The following is an 18,901-nucleotide window of genomic DNA, read 5'->3' as shown; positions in this document are numbered from 1 at the left end:
ATAAAAAAAAAAAAAAAAAAAAAAAAAAAAAAAAAAAAAAAATCTTCTCCAAAGAAAAGAAAAAAAAAATAATAACAACAGTGATCATTAAAACCCCAAGCGATATTCACATAAAATATAATCAACAGAGGATGGATACAATTTTTAAAAATGCTTCCATTTTCCTTTTTAAAATATATTTCTTCAAATTTCTGGCATTTCTTATAAAACTTAAAATAAAGCAAACCAATGTATTTTAATAAGTAGCTTTAAAATATTACCTAAAATTTCTTAGTGAATTCCTTGTATTCTTTGAGGAAAGGATATAGATGTTCATGGAGCATATGCCTGGTTTTTGTAATGTGTTTTTTTACATTTAAAATTAAGACAATTCTTAAACATTGTGATTAGGAACACAAAAGTGACACACTTTATCTTTCAAATTCATACTGAGAATTTATGCTCATTTTGAACTTAAGAGAAAAGACCATCTGAAGCACATAAAGCAGGAAAAAAATAAAGTAGGCAGCCAAATCTTAATGATCTGAAAGTGTTAACAAACTGATTAGAAAGATAAACTTTCATGCTAATCTAAAAATATAAAAGTGGCTTACAAGTTACCAATACTTCTTATACCTTGTAGAGGGAAATAAGGCTGAAACATACGTGTTTCAAATTATAGGGTGTATAATTTTTCTACTCTTTGTAGTTTTATTTTAATTAAAAAAACACCTTTCTTTTTTATGTTTAGATAATGATACAAATCTAATTCATCGTACTTAGTGACAAAGACTCGTCAAAAAAATTAAATGTATTTGTGTGCATGCCATATTGTAATGAGAAAATTTTTAGTTTTAAATCAGTTTAAGAAATATAAAATCAACACAAAATTAATTCATGAAGAAACAAGCTACTCATTTCATTTTTATCATGAACCATCTCAAATTACAATTATGGTTCCTTCCACTTCCCATATTCCTGTTCACACAGGTGTCCTGAGTGCATTCAGTCCTTAAAAGTTACAACTACATAGATCATTTATTTCATATTAGTTTTTTTTAATTATTTTTAAAGCGATTTTGGTTACAGGGTTCATGTGCTTGCTGGAGAGACAGAGAGAGAGAGGGAGATAGAAAGCAAGAAATTACCCCCCAGTCAGAATGACATGCTGCAATCCCTTCTCCATTTTTTCTCTCTGGATTTTTGGGCATGCACACACACTCACCCAAGTATGAATTTTAAGCTGCCGGGTTTGGGACTTGAACTGCGGTTGACTATGTGGGAGTTCCATAACGTAACCAATATGCCATCTGTTGGTTTCTCACAGTTTTTTTTTTAATTTTTTTTCATCTTTTCAATGTCAATGAAGTGGTGGGTATGCACAGTTCATGTAATTATAAAATATGGTAAGAATATCTATTTCCACCTTAGTGACTTATCATAAATTTATTGTAAATGCAATCATTTATGATATGATATAATGCTATAATATTCAAAACAGTGACAATAAAATGCTGATAGAAACAAATTAATGATATTTCCAAATTTATTTTCATATCTTCATTATTCCTTTTGGTGTTCTGATAGAGACAAGGACACTATCAGATCACCATGTCATTCTTACTCTACCATAAACCTGAAAAGGACTGGAAACCTGAACCCCCAAGTTGCTTCTCCACCATGACATGCATATTTTTCTCAAAAAGACTATAAGGGAAAAGAGAAAGTTATGGATCTATACAAAAATTGCCTATTGATTGATGAACACATGAATGGAAACATACAAAATGTACTATGGGCTATTCAGTAATAATGAACCTGGACAAGAACATGAAAAAAGACTTGAAAGCACATTAGAGACTACTTACAATAATGTATTTGAAATGTACGACTATTTTGTTTACATATAACCTAAATATTTACAGTCAATAGAATACATAATTCATATGAGCAAGGAGATCATCAGAAAATTCTGTCTAGATAATCAAATCCTAATTGTTTTCCTCATTATTAATAGGCTCAATTTATTCATTTATTCATAAATTCATTAACAAATATGTATTATGTGTGTTTTATATGCCAAGAAGTATTTCAGAAATTGAGAACACAGAAAGAAATGAACCAAAATCTTTTTTCTCAAAAAGCTAACATTCTATTTGGAAAACTAATCAATAATTATAGGCATCAATAAGTCCTAAGAAGAACAATAAAGCAAGAAAATGAAATGAGGAGTGATGAGATACTGATTGCAGAATTGCAATCAGAGAAAAATCTTGTTGAAGAGGTATCATATAGGTCCAATTACATAAAGTACGGGAACAAGCTTTGTGAGGAGCGATAAAGCACTTTAGGTAGAGGACCAGTAGGTGCAAAGGTCCCGAGGCATGGACTGTTCAAGAATAGCAATTTAAATGTGTATAGCTGTCCACAGTTTCAAAGTAAAAGGGTCTTCTGAAAAATATTATTGAAGAAAAAATTTTTTAGCCATTTTCCTCTATATTAAAACAAACAGGGCCAGCCCCATGGCACAGTTGTTGGGCACTGTGCATTAGGAGCTAGATCTCACATGACTGACCATGGTTTGAATCCTAGTCTTGGTGGCTTGAAAAACATGTTGGGCATGTGTACCTGTGTGTTCAGGATCCTGACAGTAGGGAGAAGCAGAGAAAGGTATGGCCACACCTCATTGTGGGGTGCTTTCTCTCTTTCTCTCTCTCTCCCTCTCCGTTGTGCACATGTGCCCTCTGGAATAAAAAATAGTTTTGAAAATGAGCAAAAATAAACCTCCCTTTGACTTTTACTAGCAGCTGCTAAAGTCTTGCCATACAGAATTGTGCTTCTGCCAACTGGCATGTATTTATAAATGCATTTTACCTAGAATTAAATACAGTGCAGCTTCATTATGCCATTTCAGCTAATATTCTCTAATGTATATTTCTGTACATTTTTCATGTAAACTCTTTTTTAAAGAATTATTTTTATTTAACTTTATTTTATTTATTTATTTTAATTTGATCAGAGAGGGACAGAGTGAGTGAGTGAGAGGGACAGGGAGGGAGACAGAGAGAGAGGGAGGGAGGGGAAGTGAGAAAGCAAGCCCTCAGGTCTGGGACTCGAACTGTGTTTGGCCATGTGGGAGTCCAGCGCCCTTAACCACCATGCCACCTGCCGGTCTGGAAACTGTTAACTTCCAGCTGAATAACAAAAATCTATGGAGACTTATCGAACCTGGTGTCCCATACACATAATTCATTTACTTATTACAATAACATGGTAAGGTGATATTATTAACCACATTTTAAAGATCAATGATCTAAAGCATTGCAGGATTGTGCAACTGGCTCCAGAAGAGCTCCCAGGTGGTAATTACGGACATAATACTTTCTGAGAAATCCATAAGTTATACCTTACACATAATCATTATTATCTAAAGGAATATAAAGTTCAATTTTTTTCCTACCTACAAGAAGTTGTTCATTAGTAATAAAACAATGCAAATAAGGATAGATGTTTTTAAAAATATATCCAAAGGGAGTGCCCTATGTTCTACTTTTCTCTTATCAGCTGATGTGCTCTGCTCTGGTCAGCCTCTGGCAAGCCATCGCTTTTAAGACTGAGCACCACGCCTTCAATTAAGCTGCAGAATTCTGATGGAGAGATATTTGAAGTTGATACGGAGATCGCCAAATAATCTTTGACTGTCAAGACCATGGTGAAAGATTGGGGAATGGATCATGAAGGAGAGGATGACCCAGTTCCTCTACCAAATGTTCATGCAGCCATAATTAAAAAGGTCATTCCAGAATGTTCCCACAACAAGGATGACCCTCCCTCTCCTGAGGATGATGAGAACAAAGAGCGAGCAGATGATTTTTCCTGTTTGGGACCAAGAATTTCTGAAAGTTGACCAAGAAATACTTTTTGAACTTACCCTGGCTGCAAATTACTTAGACATCAAAGGTTTGCTTGATGTTACATGCAAGACTGTTGCCAATATGATCAAGGGGAAAACTCCTGAGGAGATTTGCAAGACTTCCAATATCAAAAATGACTTTACTGAAGAGGAGGAAGCCCAGGTATGTAAGAGAACCAGTGGTGTGAAGAGAAGTGAAACGCTGTGCCTGACACTGTAACACTAAGGGTGGCTCCATACACTAGTTGCACTACTTTCTCTACAATTGTTAATATTAGAAAAACAGTAGACAACTGCAGCTGCAAATCAATCATATTAGAATACTGTCCTCTTTGCCTGTGTCATTTGAGTACAGATTCCAAACCTATAGCTCAGTTTCTAAATGATCAAAAGTTACTTTTGCCTTTGTTCTGAATAAAACTAAACCATGGATTTTCTATGGAAAGTGGCATTTCATTTTTTTCTCTTTTTGTAAAGCCATTTCTGCTTAATTAATCATCCAGTTAACTTTGGTGACCTTTTAAAAGTTGTCATTGTAACTGAAGCAACTTGCAAAAAGTTTACTGAAATAGAAGTAAAATAATACCTTTATTCATGAGTTGGAAACTGGAAAAGGGCTCAGTGAATGTTCTGAGTAGGGATATTAGGATGTCTTCCAACCACCTAGAGTCAAGGAGTACCAGTACCACTGGTAATGATTAGCCTAAATGCAGCAGGGCTCACTTAATTGGATCTGAGGAGTTTCATGTTTTGTTTTGTTTTGAATCATGTCAGCTTTGAATATGTTGCCTACAGACTTAGCTATTGCCCAGTTTGTGGCTGCTTTGTTTGTTTGTTTTTATTCGGATGTGTTTTTCTTCTTAAATGTAACTAGAGCATCTGTTGGTATTTCAATGGAAAAAGACACGTGGAAAAATTAAAATTAAATAAAATCTCTCCAAACTATTTGCAAAAATTGAAAAGACTTCTGGGGAACCAGCAGTTAGCGTAATGACTATGTCGCTGGACTCCCATGTAGTCGACCACGGTTCATGTCCCGGACCTGGTGGGTTAAAACTCAACGCCGGGCGCGTGTGCATGTGTGCCCAAGATTCCGAGGGGAAATAGAGGAGAAGGGATTGCGGCGTGGCCATCCCCCCTGGGGGGTGATTTCTCACTTTCTGTCTCTATGTCTCTGTCTGTCTGGCGAGCGCACGTGCCCTATAGTAAAAAACCTCTCCAAAAAAAAAAAAGAAATGCTGAATTCTAATGCCTAGTGTTAGCAGTGTTATGGAGGAATGAATACTTTTTTGTACTTATAGATTTTCTTTTTTTGTTGTTTAAATTTATTTAAGTATATTCATTCACTGTACTTCATTGCAGCATACAAACTGAGATTTCCCATGCAGAATACACTGCACGTTGACTCAGTCAAATATATCAACATACGTGTTATCGTCAACAAATAATTTTCCATTTCTTGATTCCTGTATATTTTACCTTCTTTTCCTATCCTTGATTCCCTATCTCTCACCTTCTGCCATCTCCCACTCACCTCGCACATTATCTCTGGTATCCATGGTTGCTTTCTATGTCTTTTTCCACCTACTGTGTATTGTTTCACTAAAGATCTTAATTAATCTAAATATTTTCTATAGCAAGCACAGCTGATATATACATATCCATGAACACAAGTATGACTTTAGGCATAAACCTCAGTGAGTAGAATGAACATACTATAAAGTAACACCTAGCTGGGGCTAGAGAAATGATTACTTTCGCACATTGTTACTGAAAGAATAAATTTAGAAAGAAATTTCACATATGATATAACATGGGATGATGTAAGATACATCTTTTAAAATGTTAACATCATTCGCTTTTCAAGATATTTACTCTAAGGGAAAGAAACAGTTATTTGCTAAAACTTTATAAAAGCTCTAAGCAAAAATTACATATAATAGATATGCTAAACACCAGGATGTATTGAATTAAATTTTATTAGATATATTGAAGGGATATTTTCAATCATTAAAAATGAAATTAATCAATATATGTAAAATGTAGAGAGTATTTTTTTTTTTTGGAGAGGTTTTCACTATAGGGCGCGTGCACTCGCCAGACAGACAGAGAGAGACATAGAGACAGAAAGCGAGAAATCACCCCCCAGGGGGGATGGTCACGTGGCAATCCCTTCTCCTCCATTCTCCTCTTGGGATCTTGGGCATGCATGCACGCACACGTGCCCAGCGTGAGTTTTAAGCCACTGGGTCCGGGACACAGACCGCAGTCGACTATGTGGGAGTCCAGCGACATAGCTATTATGCTAACTGCTGGTTCCCAAATGTAGAGAATATTTTACGAATATTTAATTAAAAGGATATTTTGAGATACATGCAAATTGCATGAAGTCAAATATCTAAAACTGTAAGTATGTATACTAATATACTAAGCTGTTTAAGTAATATCTGAGAAATGGCATTAAAGAATTTTTAAAATTTTCTTCAGTATTTTCCAAATTCTCTGAAATGAGCATAGATTACATTTATTCGACACGATAGAAAAAATATCAAAAACAGCTCTACATAGGTTAAGATCAGAGCTATAATCACATATTTAGAGGGCTCTAAAATTGAGCAGGTCACAAACGAGAAGTTTAAATCTTGGCAAACATAATTTAAGTAAAATGACACAGTGCCAAGGCTTCATCTGGAAGCGAGTGAAACGTTTTAATCCTTTTTCAGTACCTGTAACTCTATTAGATCTTTTCTTGGCTCCCAGAATTGTCATGAACTAGTGGTACGTACTAAAACTAGACAGTGGATCCTAACCTCACTGACCAGAGCGTCCCTGAGCCTAAGACTCTTCCCTGAGACCATGGTCTTCCTCCTACCATCCACGCTTCAAGGTTCACCTTCAGCTCTAATTCCAGCATTTCTACTAACTGCTAGCTGCATTTATCTCCTGTTTTTCTGAATGCTATTATTTCTAGGACTTTAGCACTTATAGTGGCGTTGCAGTCCTTGTAAACTGAACATAAATTCCACTGTACTCAGCCAGCAGAATGTATGGCATTTTTCACCCCATATTAGCTGGTCTCAAGCATAAGAACACTTTACTTCATGCTCAATTAAAGAAATGGCAATAGGTGTGCAGGCTAGAGTAAAAGCCTGCACAAGAAATTGCAAGCTAATATGGTCCACAAAAATATTGTATGTGCTATTCTTCAAGGAAATTTCAAAGGCAATTTTTAGCAAATGTTATCTATATTTTATTGTTTATTGTCCTCCTTTAACTTGACTACAAGCTACTAGGAAGATGAGGCCTCTATATGATATATATATTTCAATACTCTTGTAAATGCATATAGTTAAGTACTAAAATAAATGGCCTCTTATCCAGGGCCAGTTACTTTCATGTGCCATGTTATTTCATCCTTTGTCCTATCTCTGTGTGTGTGTGTGTGTGTGTGTGTATATACACATGTTCATGCATTCACATGTTTCTACATGGACATCTGTGTTTTTTATCCCTGAGTCTCCTCATTGTCTCCAGAAAATCCTAAGAATAGAGCCCATTCCTGGTGATAAAAATGAAACCATGTTTACCGAGACTCTCACCTTGCTTTTAAGTTATGATTGATGACTATCCTTGAATTTCATGAAAAATGGTGCTTTTTAGAATTCAATTTAAACCCTTCTCCTCTCTCAGTTAATAAGATCCTCATGGATTATCTGCTTCTTGCCAGGTCCCCCACTGTCTTTCTTCTTCCCAGTTCTCCTGAAGCACTGTCTTTTTTTCCCACCATGGTCTCTTCCCTCCCTTTCCCTGGTGTGCAGCAGACTCCAACTCACACACTCGCCAGCATATGGAACAGAAGCACCATGACTAATGGACTTGCTGACTTGTTAAAATCTCATTTTCAGCCTCGATATTTCTCCCTGATCCTGATTCCTGAATGTCCCACTCACAAAAAGCAAAATGTTTCAGTTTTCTGGCCTTTACTCTAATTCAATCTTCTAAAATTAATCAATTTCAACTCAATATACAGCGATTTCAAAAACCCATGAAAAAATTAAACAATGAGTTTATTGTGGTCATAGGGTAGAAATAGTTTTTGAAATTCATGCTTATTTTTACAATATTTTTTCCACAAACTTTTTGAAACTGTTCCTCTTATATAGTCTTGCTTGAAATTAGAGATATGAGAATTACAAATTTGTATATACCTATTTCTATGTTTCTAAAAGTTCTTTCTTTACTTTCTTCCTCATTTCTATCCTTCCCTTTTTTCTTTTCCTTTTCTTTCTTTTTCCCTTTCTCTCCTTTCTTTTCTCTTTCCTTACTTCCTTTATGTTTTTCCCACCTCGCTTTCACTCTCTCACTCTCTCCTACTTCTTTTCTTTCCACTAGAAAAACAGAGAATAAACACAGAGTCTTGCCCCAACTTCAGCCAGTCCCCAATCAGGGGCACACATGCCTGGTGTACTCAGGGTTGTCTCCAGATTTGAACCTGGAACATTTATATGTGAGACAGCCTTGAAGGCTGTTGTGTTATTTTGCTACACCACAGTTTAGCCACTATTTTTCTTCCTTTAATTAACAAAGACAACTCTTTTTTTCTTGTCCAGATTTTACTGATAAAAATAAAGTATATAGGTAATTTACTAACTGGTTTTTATTTCCAACCACCTAAATTAAAAGCTTGTAAGCAGAATCTAAAAGTATCATACACACACACACACACACACACACACAAATAACACTTTTTCTTATTTTTTACATCAATCACTATTTATCTTTACAACATTGAAAATCAATTTTCTCCGCATGAATACACTGTATGTTAATCCAGTCAAAAACACTACCATACACATTGTCATCAAGTACTTTTCTACTTTTGTGTTCATTGAATGTTTTACTGCTTTTCTTTTTATTTCCCTTGATTCTTTCCCTCCCACTCCACCCCCATACAAACAGCCAAAAAACATGAAAAAATGGTCAATATCGCTTATCATAAGGGAGATGTAAATCAAAACCACAATGAGATACCACCTAACCCCAGTTAGAATGGCTAAGATTAGAAAGATGAAGAATACTAAGTGCTGGGAAGGCTGTGGTGAAAAAGAAACTCTCCTACACTGCTGGTGGGAAAGTAAATTAGTACAGCCACTGTGGAACAATATGGAGGTTCCTGAAAGACCTACAAATAGAGCTATCATATGACCCAACAGTTCCACTCCTGGGTACCTGCCCAAAGACAATCCTTAATGCTTATTTATTTCTCCCATGAGTGAAAGAGACAGAGGGAGGGAGGGAGAGAGAGAGAGAGAGAGAGAAAGAAGTGAGATGGTATCCTGAGAGAGGGGAGAGGAGAGGAGAGGAGAGGAGAGGAGAGGAGAGGAGAGAGGAGAGGAGAAGAGAGAGGAGAGAGAGACAGAAAGTATCCAACGAGATCAGCACTATGATCTACACCAGCCCTAGCTGGCCCTCAATCATCGGTTATAGATATGACCAATATACTCAGCCAGTTTCCTGAATCTAAACTGGAAACCTTCCCACTGGGATTGCCACACAGAGTGTTGCATTTTACTACTGCACCACCATCTGGCCACCCTTGTTCAAGATTTCAGTAGTATTTAGATATTTTCTTAGTAAATTTTTGTAGAGATAAAATTTGAGTTGTGTAGTAACAAAAGAATACATCTGTGTTTACTTATTCCTACTCCAGTGAAAAATGATGCATAAAACAGAACTGAACACATGCATCACACATTCATTCTTTCATCACATGGTTACTTCATGCTTAGTCAATGTTAAATACTAGAAATACATTGGTGGACAAAAGCTCATGGATTTTCTCCCTATAAAACTTATAGCCCTGTAGAATAAACACTCAAAAATTATCTAAATAACAAATATATTATGAAAAATGAAGGGCTCTGAATGAAAAGGATATAATATTACAAGAGAGCATAAAGCAAAGGGAACTGATCTAGATGTGGGAGAAGGAGGAAGATGGTCATTGAAGTTGGTCCCAAGGAAGTAAAACTTGAAATGAGATCTGAAAAACATTTAAGAGTTCACCAGGTTAAGAACAAGGTAAGATAAATTCAAATGAAATTGGCACTTCCATAAACCTTAAGGAGGGAGAGTGTATACTATATTCAAACTGGTTGACATGATCAGGATCCCATCTATTAAGACAAATTTTAGGGGTCAGGTGGTAGCATAGCAGTTGCAACTAGATACGCACGAGAAGATCATGGGTTCATGTCCCAAAACTTCCCTGTATATGCTGGGGACTCATGTACGTATGCATCCCTGTGATTCAGGTTGGCAAAGCTGGGGGTTGATTGTGGCATAAGGACCCTGGTAGGAGTACCTATATCTCTCTGTCTCCATCTCAATGTCTCTCGACCTCTCTGTCTCTTTCAGGGGGGAAAATAAACTTTAGAAAAGATCAGGGGCCAGCAGGTGGCATAATGGTTAAGGCACTGGACTTCCACATGGCCGACCATGGTCCAATTCCCAGACCCAGCAGCTTGAAACTCACTCCAGGCACATGTGCATACATTCCCAAAATTCCAAGAGGAGGATGAAGGAGAAGAAATTGGAGCGTGGCTACCCTAATGGGAGTAACTTCTCACTTTTTCTCTCACTGTCTCTCCAAGAACCACACACACGCTATAGCAAAATCCTCTCTTAAAAAAAAGATATAAATTTTCATTTCCAAATATATGATCATTGGCATATCATTGCATTGACAGCTAGTTTCATAAACACCATTACTACCACAACAAATTTTCAATTCAAAATTATTTTCATGTTTGTTAAATATTGAAAATATTTTACCCAAGTGGGACATTTACTTGCTAGACATCAAGAAGTTATTTAATCAAATCCTCATAGCAGTTGGGGAACTGAGGCTTATAAGAGGTTGGGCAATTTGCTCAAAGGCCACTGGACTGAGAGGTACAAACCTAAGAACGTAAGTCAGTTCTGTCCAAAGCCCAGCTCCTTTCCAATTGATTTCATTTCTCCCATATTACATAGGCCTTGCATTCTTAACTAAGAGAGAATAGTATTCTCACATCCTTTTCTAAATTATCAGTTTAAATGACTTATACTGATCTGCAGGGGTAGTTTTTGTGTGGTGACATTTGAGGTACTCATATTCATAAATCAACCAGGTTTGATGGAGGAATTAAGAATGTTTTAGGAGGACTTATTTTCAGTCCAGAGTAACATATCCCTGGGTTGCTTCTCACCACACTATAATCCAGTGATCCCAGCATGCTGCTGCAGTATTCTAAAGCACTTTCTAATTTTAATAGGTCTCTAAGTAAGATCCATCTGCAAGGCTTGAAGACTGGAAGACAATGATTCAAACTTGGCTAAGAAAGCATCCACTATGGTTTATAACAGAACAAGCAAATTCACAATGCAGAGTACACACCTGAGATGCAGAATGTTATCTAATATAATTCCACTCCACTTTCTTTGTTTTTTCTTTTTTTTTTTTTTTTTAGAGGGGTTTTTGCTATAGGGTGCATGCGCTCCCCAGAAGGAGGGGGGGGAGAGACAGAAAGTGAGAAATCACCCCAGGGAGGAATGGCCACGCCATAATCCCTTCTCTTCCATTCTTCTCTCAGGATCTTGGGCACGCACACGCATGCGCCCGGCGTGAGTTTAAGCCACCAGATGTGGGACTCGAAGCATGATCAACTACGTGGGAGTCCAGTGACATAGCCATTATGCTATCTGCTGGTCCCAAGTCCACTCCACTTTCTAGTCCTCTCTAGTGAACGACCTAGAGTTATCCACACTTGATCAACTGAGGGATCCATCCAGTAATCTACTGAATCCATGTAGTCTGGAACTCCAAGTTGCCTATTTTTTTTTTTTAATATGTTTTGGGCCTGAGAGTTGGGTGGGAGGTCACAACAGCATGTTCTGGTTTACTCTATTATCATGAAAGGAATTTTTCACTTTATTGCAGTTACTCAAACTAATTACTTTAGTGTTTTGTTTGTTTGTTTGATTATTATACCACTGGGTTTACTGAAGGGTTTAGTACCATAGGTCTAGTGGTGACTTGCCTAACATAGTGGGGCCTTTCACAGATTATTTAAATATTCTAGAGCATTCTAGATGTCTAATCTTGTGTAAAGTACATGTTCTTTATGTACTTTCTCCTTGTCTTATACCCATCGATTTAACACTTTTCAAGGCCTATTCAACACTCATCTCTCTCTAACCACCTCACTCCGCTATATGCTAATTTTACTATACTTGAAACTAATCCAGGATTAATATTAATTCATATTTCAATAGCAAGTCATATATATATATATATATAATTTTTTTGAAGAAGTACTTAAGCCCTGTATATGCATTTTAGCCAGGCACCCCTTTGGAGAAAAAGCTTAGTAGAAATCAACCATGTAATAAAAAATACAATGGCAAGAAGGAACAATGAATAATTGTGGTATTTTGGACTTAATCCACTTCTTCCTTGAATAATTTAATTTATCCTCTTATAATGTTGGGTACCCTTTAAGGTGATAGAATTATTGCTTGTTTTATCTGTCATATGACTAAGTTTATTTGTCACTAAATTATTTGCTTTTTCTCAAGAACATTTTTTAATAGTTTTATTTGACACTGATGAGGATGGTGAATATGAGTAAGAGGTTTTCTAAACTTTTGTCTTCACTGGGAATGAATGCTTCAGGTTATTTGATGGGAGTTTTGGACTACAGATAAAAGCTTTGATTGGAGAGTAAAAGGATTTCTTCTCATTTATTACTCTTTTTTTTTTTTTGAGAGGCTTTTCGCTATAGGGTGCGTGCGCTCGCCAGACAGACAGAGAGAGACAGAGAGACAAAAAGCGAGAAGTCACCCCCCAGAGGGGATGGTCACGCCGCAATCCCTTCTCCTCCATTCCCCTCTCGGGATCTTGGGCACACACGCACACGTGCCCGGCGTGAGTTTTACGCCACCGGGTCCAGGACGCGAACCGTGGTCAACTACGTGGGAGTCCAGCGACATAGCCATTACGCTAACTGCTGGTTCCCCTCATCTATTACTCTTAAGTGATCATTTAATCTATTTGAACTATTTACTGAGTTATTCAATAAGAATATATCACTATGATATACTTTCTAGGCCTCAAACATGAGATTTTAAGTCCTAATTTAAAAGCACATTTCTTGTAACTAACAAGTACAGCAAATTTCTCATAAGTCACTTCTGAGAATTCTTACGTAATTAGAATTAAACTGTGAAATTTCAGTTATTGGTCTTGATGTGGGATAGAAGAAAATGTTTGGTTCAGCATGCTGTGGTTGTTGGATCACTTGACTTTTGTGATTCAAATCAAAGTGCCTCTGTGGCTGCATAGACCAGAAGGCCTGTTGAGCTTGCATGAGCCAGAAGTGACTTAAGCTAACTCATTCATATTTAAGCAAAGTCTTTTTAAAAACTGTGTTTTTATATCTGGTATTACTGTATGAACCTTCCAAACCTTTATAACAGAACATTTAGTATTGAATAGAATATAGGGAAAAAAATGCCAACACCCACAAAATTTCTCTACCACTATTCATGTTCTATCTACATTGATCAATCATTTAACATTAGCTTAACTGTTTCAATAATCATTTTTCTCTTGTGGATATGGATGTCTGCTTTCTGTAAAGTTCAAAGCATTTTCTGCTTGCAAGTTTGTGCTTTAAATTTTTTATTATGAATTACTCTTCACAAAATGTATTTGGTAAACAAATACTGGAAAATGCCATCACATTCTAGTGGTAGCCTGACAAAAATCCCATAATGCCAAATGAATAGCCAACACACATAAGCGCACAGGTTGTTTTTTCATGCATTTGTAAAGTTTACTTTATTTATTCCTTCAGAAAGAGAAACAGAGAGGAAGAGAGAGAGGGAGACAGAGTCCCTCAACAGGGTCTTACCACATCGCAATTCCCCCACCTCCAGTCCACCAGGATCACAGGCATGCTCAGATGCACGATCATCTGCAGGTTGACCCTGGATCCAAATCTGGCCTTAACCACTGGGGTATGGCACTAGCTGTTTGTTAAATATGGTAACTTAGAACTTAAAAAAAAAAAATCCTAAGTATTATCCTTTAAAATATTGTCTTACATTATAACACAAAGAATATTTAAACTTTTTTTTTAATCTATCTATTTATTATCTATTTATTTATTTTTGCCATAGGGTACATACTTTCTCCAGAGACAAAGAAAGACACATGGGAGGGGATGAGGGTACCACAGTCCCTTTTTCATTCTCCTCTTGGCATTTTGGGCATGAACACACACATGGCTGGAATGTTTTTCAGGCCACCTGGTCTGGCGCTCAACCTGGGGATCCCAAGGTTAGCCATGTGGAAGTCCTGCAATGTAACCACTAAGCCATCTGCTGGTCTCAAGCCATTTTATTTTTAAGATAGGGGTCTCACTATCTCACAGTACTCCTGCCTCACCCTCTTGAGTAGTTGGGACTATAGGTACATACCATCTCTTCTGGATTTTTTTTTTTTTTTTCTGAGAGGTTTTTTGCTATTGGGTGCGTGTGCTTGCCAGAAAGACAGAGAGAGACAGAGAGACAGAAAACGAGAAATCAGCCCCCAGGGAGGATGGCCAAGCTGCAATCCCTTCTCCTCCATTCTCCTCTTGGGATCTTGGGAATGCATGTGCATGCGCCTGGCGTGAGTTTAAGACACCGGGTCAGAGACTCGAACCGCAGTCGACTACATGGGACTCCAGCAACACAGCCATTATGCTAACTGCTGGTCCCATCTTCTGCATTTTTATGGTAGACTGGGAATTAAACCCAGATCCCCCATATGGCCCCAGCCTGCTAAGTAGTGGCATCAGAGTATGCTACCATGGCTGGACTAAAACTTCTTTTTTATCATTAACAACAAGACAAACAAAATTAATTTCAAGGGTATAAACATAAATTAGTGAGACAAGTTACATATTTCAAAGACAGGAATACTTCTAAAGAAAGAACAATGAATTCTTCCTTGGAAAATGCATTTGTAATAACAGATGATTATACTACAAATGCAAATTCCATTATGTTCATTGGGAAAGGGTTTGGAATATCTGGTGGCCTTGCAGACATTATAAGAATAAAGTGAACATCTATTTCTCTTTCTTCCTCAATAGGAATGTCCACATAGCAGTTTCCCTTCTATTTCAAAAGAAAATAATAATAGAATAATAGCATATAGTTCATTTTTCACAATAGTTTTGCCACCAGAACACAAGTGTTGTGAAAAACACTGTTAAATCAAAGCCAAAAATGGGAAAATAGAAGACTCACATCAACATTGTTGTCATTGGACACACAGATTTCAGCAAGTCCCACCACCACTGGTGGGACCAACAAAAGAACCACTGGAAAATTTGAGGAGGCTGAGATGGGAAAGGGCTCCTTCATGTATGCCTGGGTATTGGTATTGGATAACCTGAACATGATTGTAATATCACCATCGACAGCTCCCCATGCAAATTTGAGACCAGGGAGTATTATGCAATTACCATTGATGCCCTAGGACACAGGGTTTTCAAAAACATGATTACAGGCATATTTCAGACTGACTATGCTGTCCTGATTACTGCTGCTGGTGTTGATGAGTTTGAAGCTGGTATCTCCAAGAGGGGACAGACCTGTGAGCATGCCCTTCTGGCTTACACAATGAATATGAAACAACTAATCATTCGTGTTATCAAAATAGATTCTACCTAGCCACCCTATGTTCAGAAGAAATACAAGGAAATTGTTAAGGAAGTCAGCACCTACAATGGGAAAATTGGCTACAATACCAATGAAGTAGTATTTGTGCCAATTTCTGCTTGGAATGGTGACAACATGGTGGAGCCAAATGGTAACATGACATGGTTCAAGGGATAGAGAGTCACTCGTGAAAAATAGCAATGCTAGTAGAACTACAGTGTTTAAAGCTCTGGACTGCATCCTACCACCAGCTTGTCCAACTGACAAGCCCTTGCATCTGCCCCTCCTGAAAGTATACACAATTGGTAGTATTTGCACTGTCCCTGTGTGTTAAGGGGAGACTGGTGTGCTCAAACCTGGTATGGTGGTCATCTTGGCACCAGTCATTGTAACAACTGAAATAAAGTCTGTTCAAATGCAGCATGAATCTTTGAGTAAAGCTCTTCCTGGGGAAAATGTGGACTTCAATCTTTACTCAAAGATGTTCAGTGTGGAAATGTAGCTGGTGACAGCAAAAATGACCTACCAATGGAAGCAGCTGGCTTCACTGCTTATGTGATTGTTTGTCTCAATTGGTCATTTAAGTTTAATAGTAAAAGACTGGTTAATGATAACAATGCATCGTAAAACATTCAGAAGGAATGAAAAAAATGTTTTGTGGACCATTTTGTTTTTTGATGTGTGGCAGTTTTAAACTATTAGTTTTTAAAATCAGAACTTTTTAATGGAAACGATTTGACCAAAAATCTGTCACAGAATTTTGAAAGCAAAGTTTAACGAGGAAGAAATAAAGAACAATAGCACGTAATTTCATCTCCATGAACTATAAAAAAGTTTTGAAGTATGGATTGAATAAATTGTAATTCAATCATCCATCTTTATAGATGAAGCTAATGTAAATAAAAATACTTGATTCCCTCACTCACTATCCACATCTCAATTAAATTAATCATTCCTTGGCAACACTAATGTCTTTCTCATAGATGTTATACTGTCACATTTAGTTAGTGTCTATAAAGAATTAGAATAAATCATAATGTGTGCCTGATGCCGGAAGGCTAATTCTACTGAAGAGTAAATGCTTTCAGTCTTCATGAGGTTACTCCTGGTCAGCTCACTCATCCATTCATTATTCATTCTTTGTTTTTATTTTTATTTTTTTTGGTTTTGATTTGTTTTCTTTTTCTTTTTTTTTTTTCTTTTCTTTCTCTCTCTCTCTCTCTCTCTCTCTCTCTCTCTCTCTCTCTCTCTCTTTTTAAAGAGGCTTTTGCTATAGGGCATGTGCACTTGCCAGAAAGATGGAGAGAGACAGAAAGCAAGAAATTACCCCCCCAGGGGGGATGGCCATGCTGCAATCCCCTCTCTTCCACTCTTGGGCACGCATGTACGCATGCCCAGCATGAGTTTAAGCCACTAGGTCTGGGAGTCGAACTGTGGACAACTACATGGTAGTCCAGTGACATAGCCATTATGCCAACTGCTGGCCCCATCATTCACTCTTTCAGTGGATATTTAATTATCATATCATATCATCTCTTTGTGTGAGACTATACTTCAGGCAGGTATCAGAGGTCAAAAACATCTAGACAGGTAAGACATCTACATTCATCATGCATACATTCTTAAAAAAAAGAGAATTACATTTGAAGTACATACTATAAAGAAAATAAAAATTGCACAGCAGTTTGCGTAGAGGGGATTTTTTAATTTTTATTTTTTGGAGAAGTTTTTGCTACCAGGTGCGTCCATGCACCAGAAAGACACAAAGAGAGCAACAGAACATGAGAAATCATTCCCCAGAGGGATGGCCATGTCGCAATCCCTCCAAAAAATAATAATAAGAGAATTGCATATTGAAGTATATACTACAAAGAAACTAAAAATTGCACAGCAGAGGTTTTTTCTATAGGGCACATGCACTTGCCAGAAAGACAGAGAGAGACAGAGACAGAAAGCAAGAAATCAACACCCCCCCATCTCTTCTCCTCCATAGGTCTTGGGCACACACACACACACACACACACACACACACGCTCACACACACAACACTGGGTCAGCAGACTTGAACCAAGGTTGACTACATGGGAATCCAGCGACATAGCCATTATACCAACAGCTGGTAAGGGTAGAGGGGATTCTAAATAGAATAGAATAGAATAGAATAGAATAGAATAGAATAGAAGAAGAAAGCAGAAGGGTAGTGGTTAAGGCGATGGACTTCCACATGATCTAATGTGGGCTGGACCACAACAGCTTAAAAAACTCGCCAGGACTCAACAACTTAAGTCACCAGGGTGCACGTGTGTGCGTGCCCAGAGTCCCAAGAGAAGAATGGAGGAGAAGGGATTGTGGCATGGCCTTCTTCCCTGAGGGTGATTTCTTACTCTCTTTCTGTATCTCTGTGTCTCCTGCAAGCACGCACACCCTATAGCAAAATTCTCTTTAAAAACAAAACAAAACAAAACAAAACAAAAACAAAAACAAAAAAAACTACTTGATAATCTGCAGAAGTTCAGCTAATAATCAGAAAATGTCTTCTCAACATATACCTTGACATTCTGCTGAACAAAATTGAGCTACTCCAACTTTAAATACAAATGATTCATTTTATAAAACAGGTAAATAAAATCTAACATTGTTGTACAAGTGCATTTTCTGATCTGCATACCTTTAGCTGAATTATTGTTTGTTTATACTTTACATTTCCTTCTTCTCTAGTATTTGGATAATTGAATTGTTGGCTCTTTCTCTTTAAATATAAACCTGTTGGATTTGGAGAATAGCTGCATATAATTTAACAGATTTTTCAAGACATTGATTCCTTAAGTATGGTGTATGCATATAGTCCATCAAATCATGGGCCAAAAGTTTTCATTAATCAAGAAGAAAGGGAATTCAGAATGGTAATGTGCAGTGTTTAATACCATAGAAATACAGAAATAGCACACTTTATTCCTGGTTTTCAAAATGTGAGAAAAAGGAAGGTGAAACTTTCATGACTTTCCAAAATTGAGTGTGATAGTATCCTCCTTCATCCTGTCCTCATTCAAGTCCTAAAATAAACAGTTGCTTCATCCAAGAAACTTCTTCTTGATTAATATGGAAACACCAGATAAGCTATTGTTAAAGCAAAACAAGTTTTTTTACATAAAGGCCACATATCACTATCAATGAAATGATACTTTTATTTGGGGCTTTCATTTATTAACTAATTCAAACAAAAAAAGAATACTGATGCTGCCTTTATATATATAT

At 37.0% G+C, this 18,901-nt stretch overlaps 1 protein-coding gene and 1 pseudogene across 1 annotated transcript in view; one reads left to right on the top strand and one right to left on the bottom strand.

The window, feature by feature from the left end:
* LOC102484543 (S-phase kinase-associated protein 1 pseudogene) overlaps positions 1–4,090 on the top strand; it is a 37,171-nt pseudogene extending 33,081 nt beyond the window's left edge.
* NAV3 (neuron navigator 3) overlaps positions 1–18,901 on the bottom strand; it is a 688,714-nt gene that overhangs the window by 370,350 nt on the left and 299,463 nt on the right.

The sequence above is a fragment of the Tupaia chinensis genome, unplaced genomic scaffold, assembly GCF_000334495.1.
Source record: "Tupaia chinensis unplaced genomic scaffold, TupChi_1.0 Scaffold000085_1, whole genome shotgun sequence".
Taxonomy (NCBI): Eukaryota; Metazoa; Chordata; class Mammalia; order Scandentia; family Tupaiidae; genus Tupaia; species Tupaia belangeri.
This window is presented reverse-complemented; position numbering and strand designations above follow the sequence as displayed.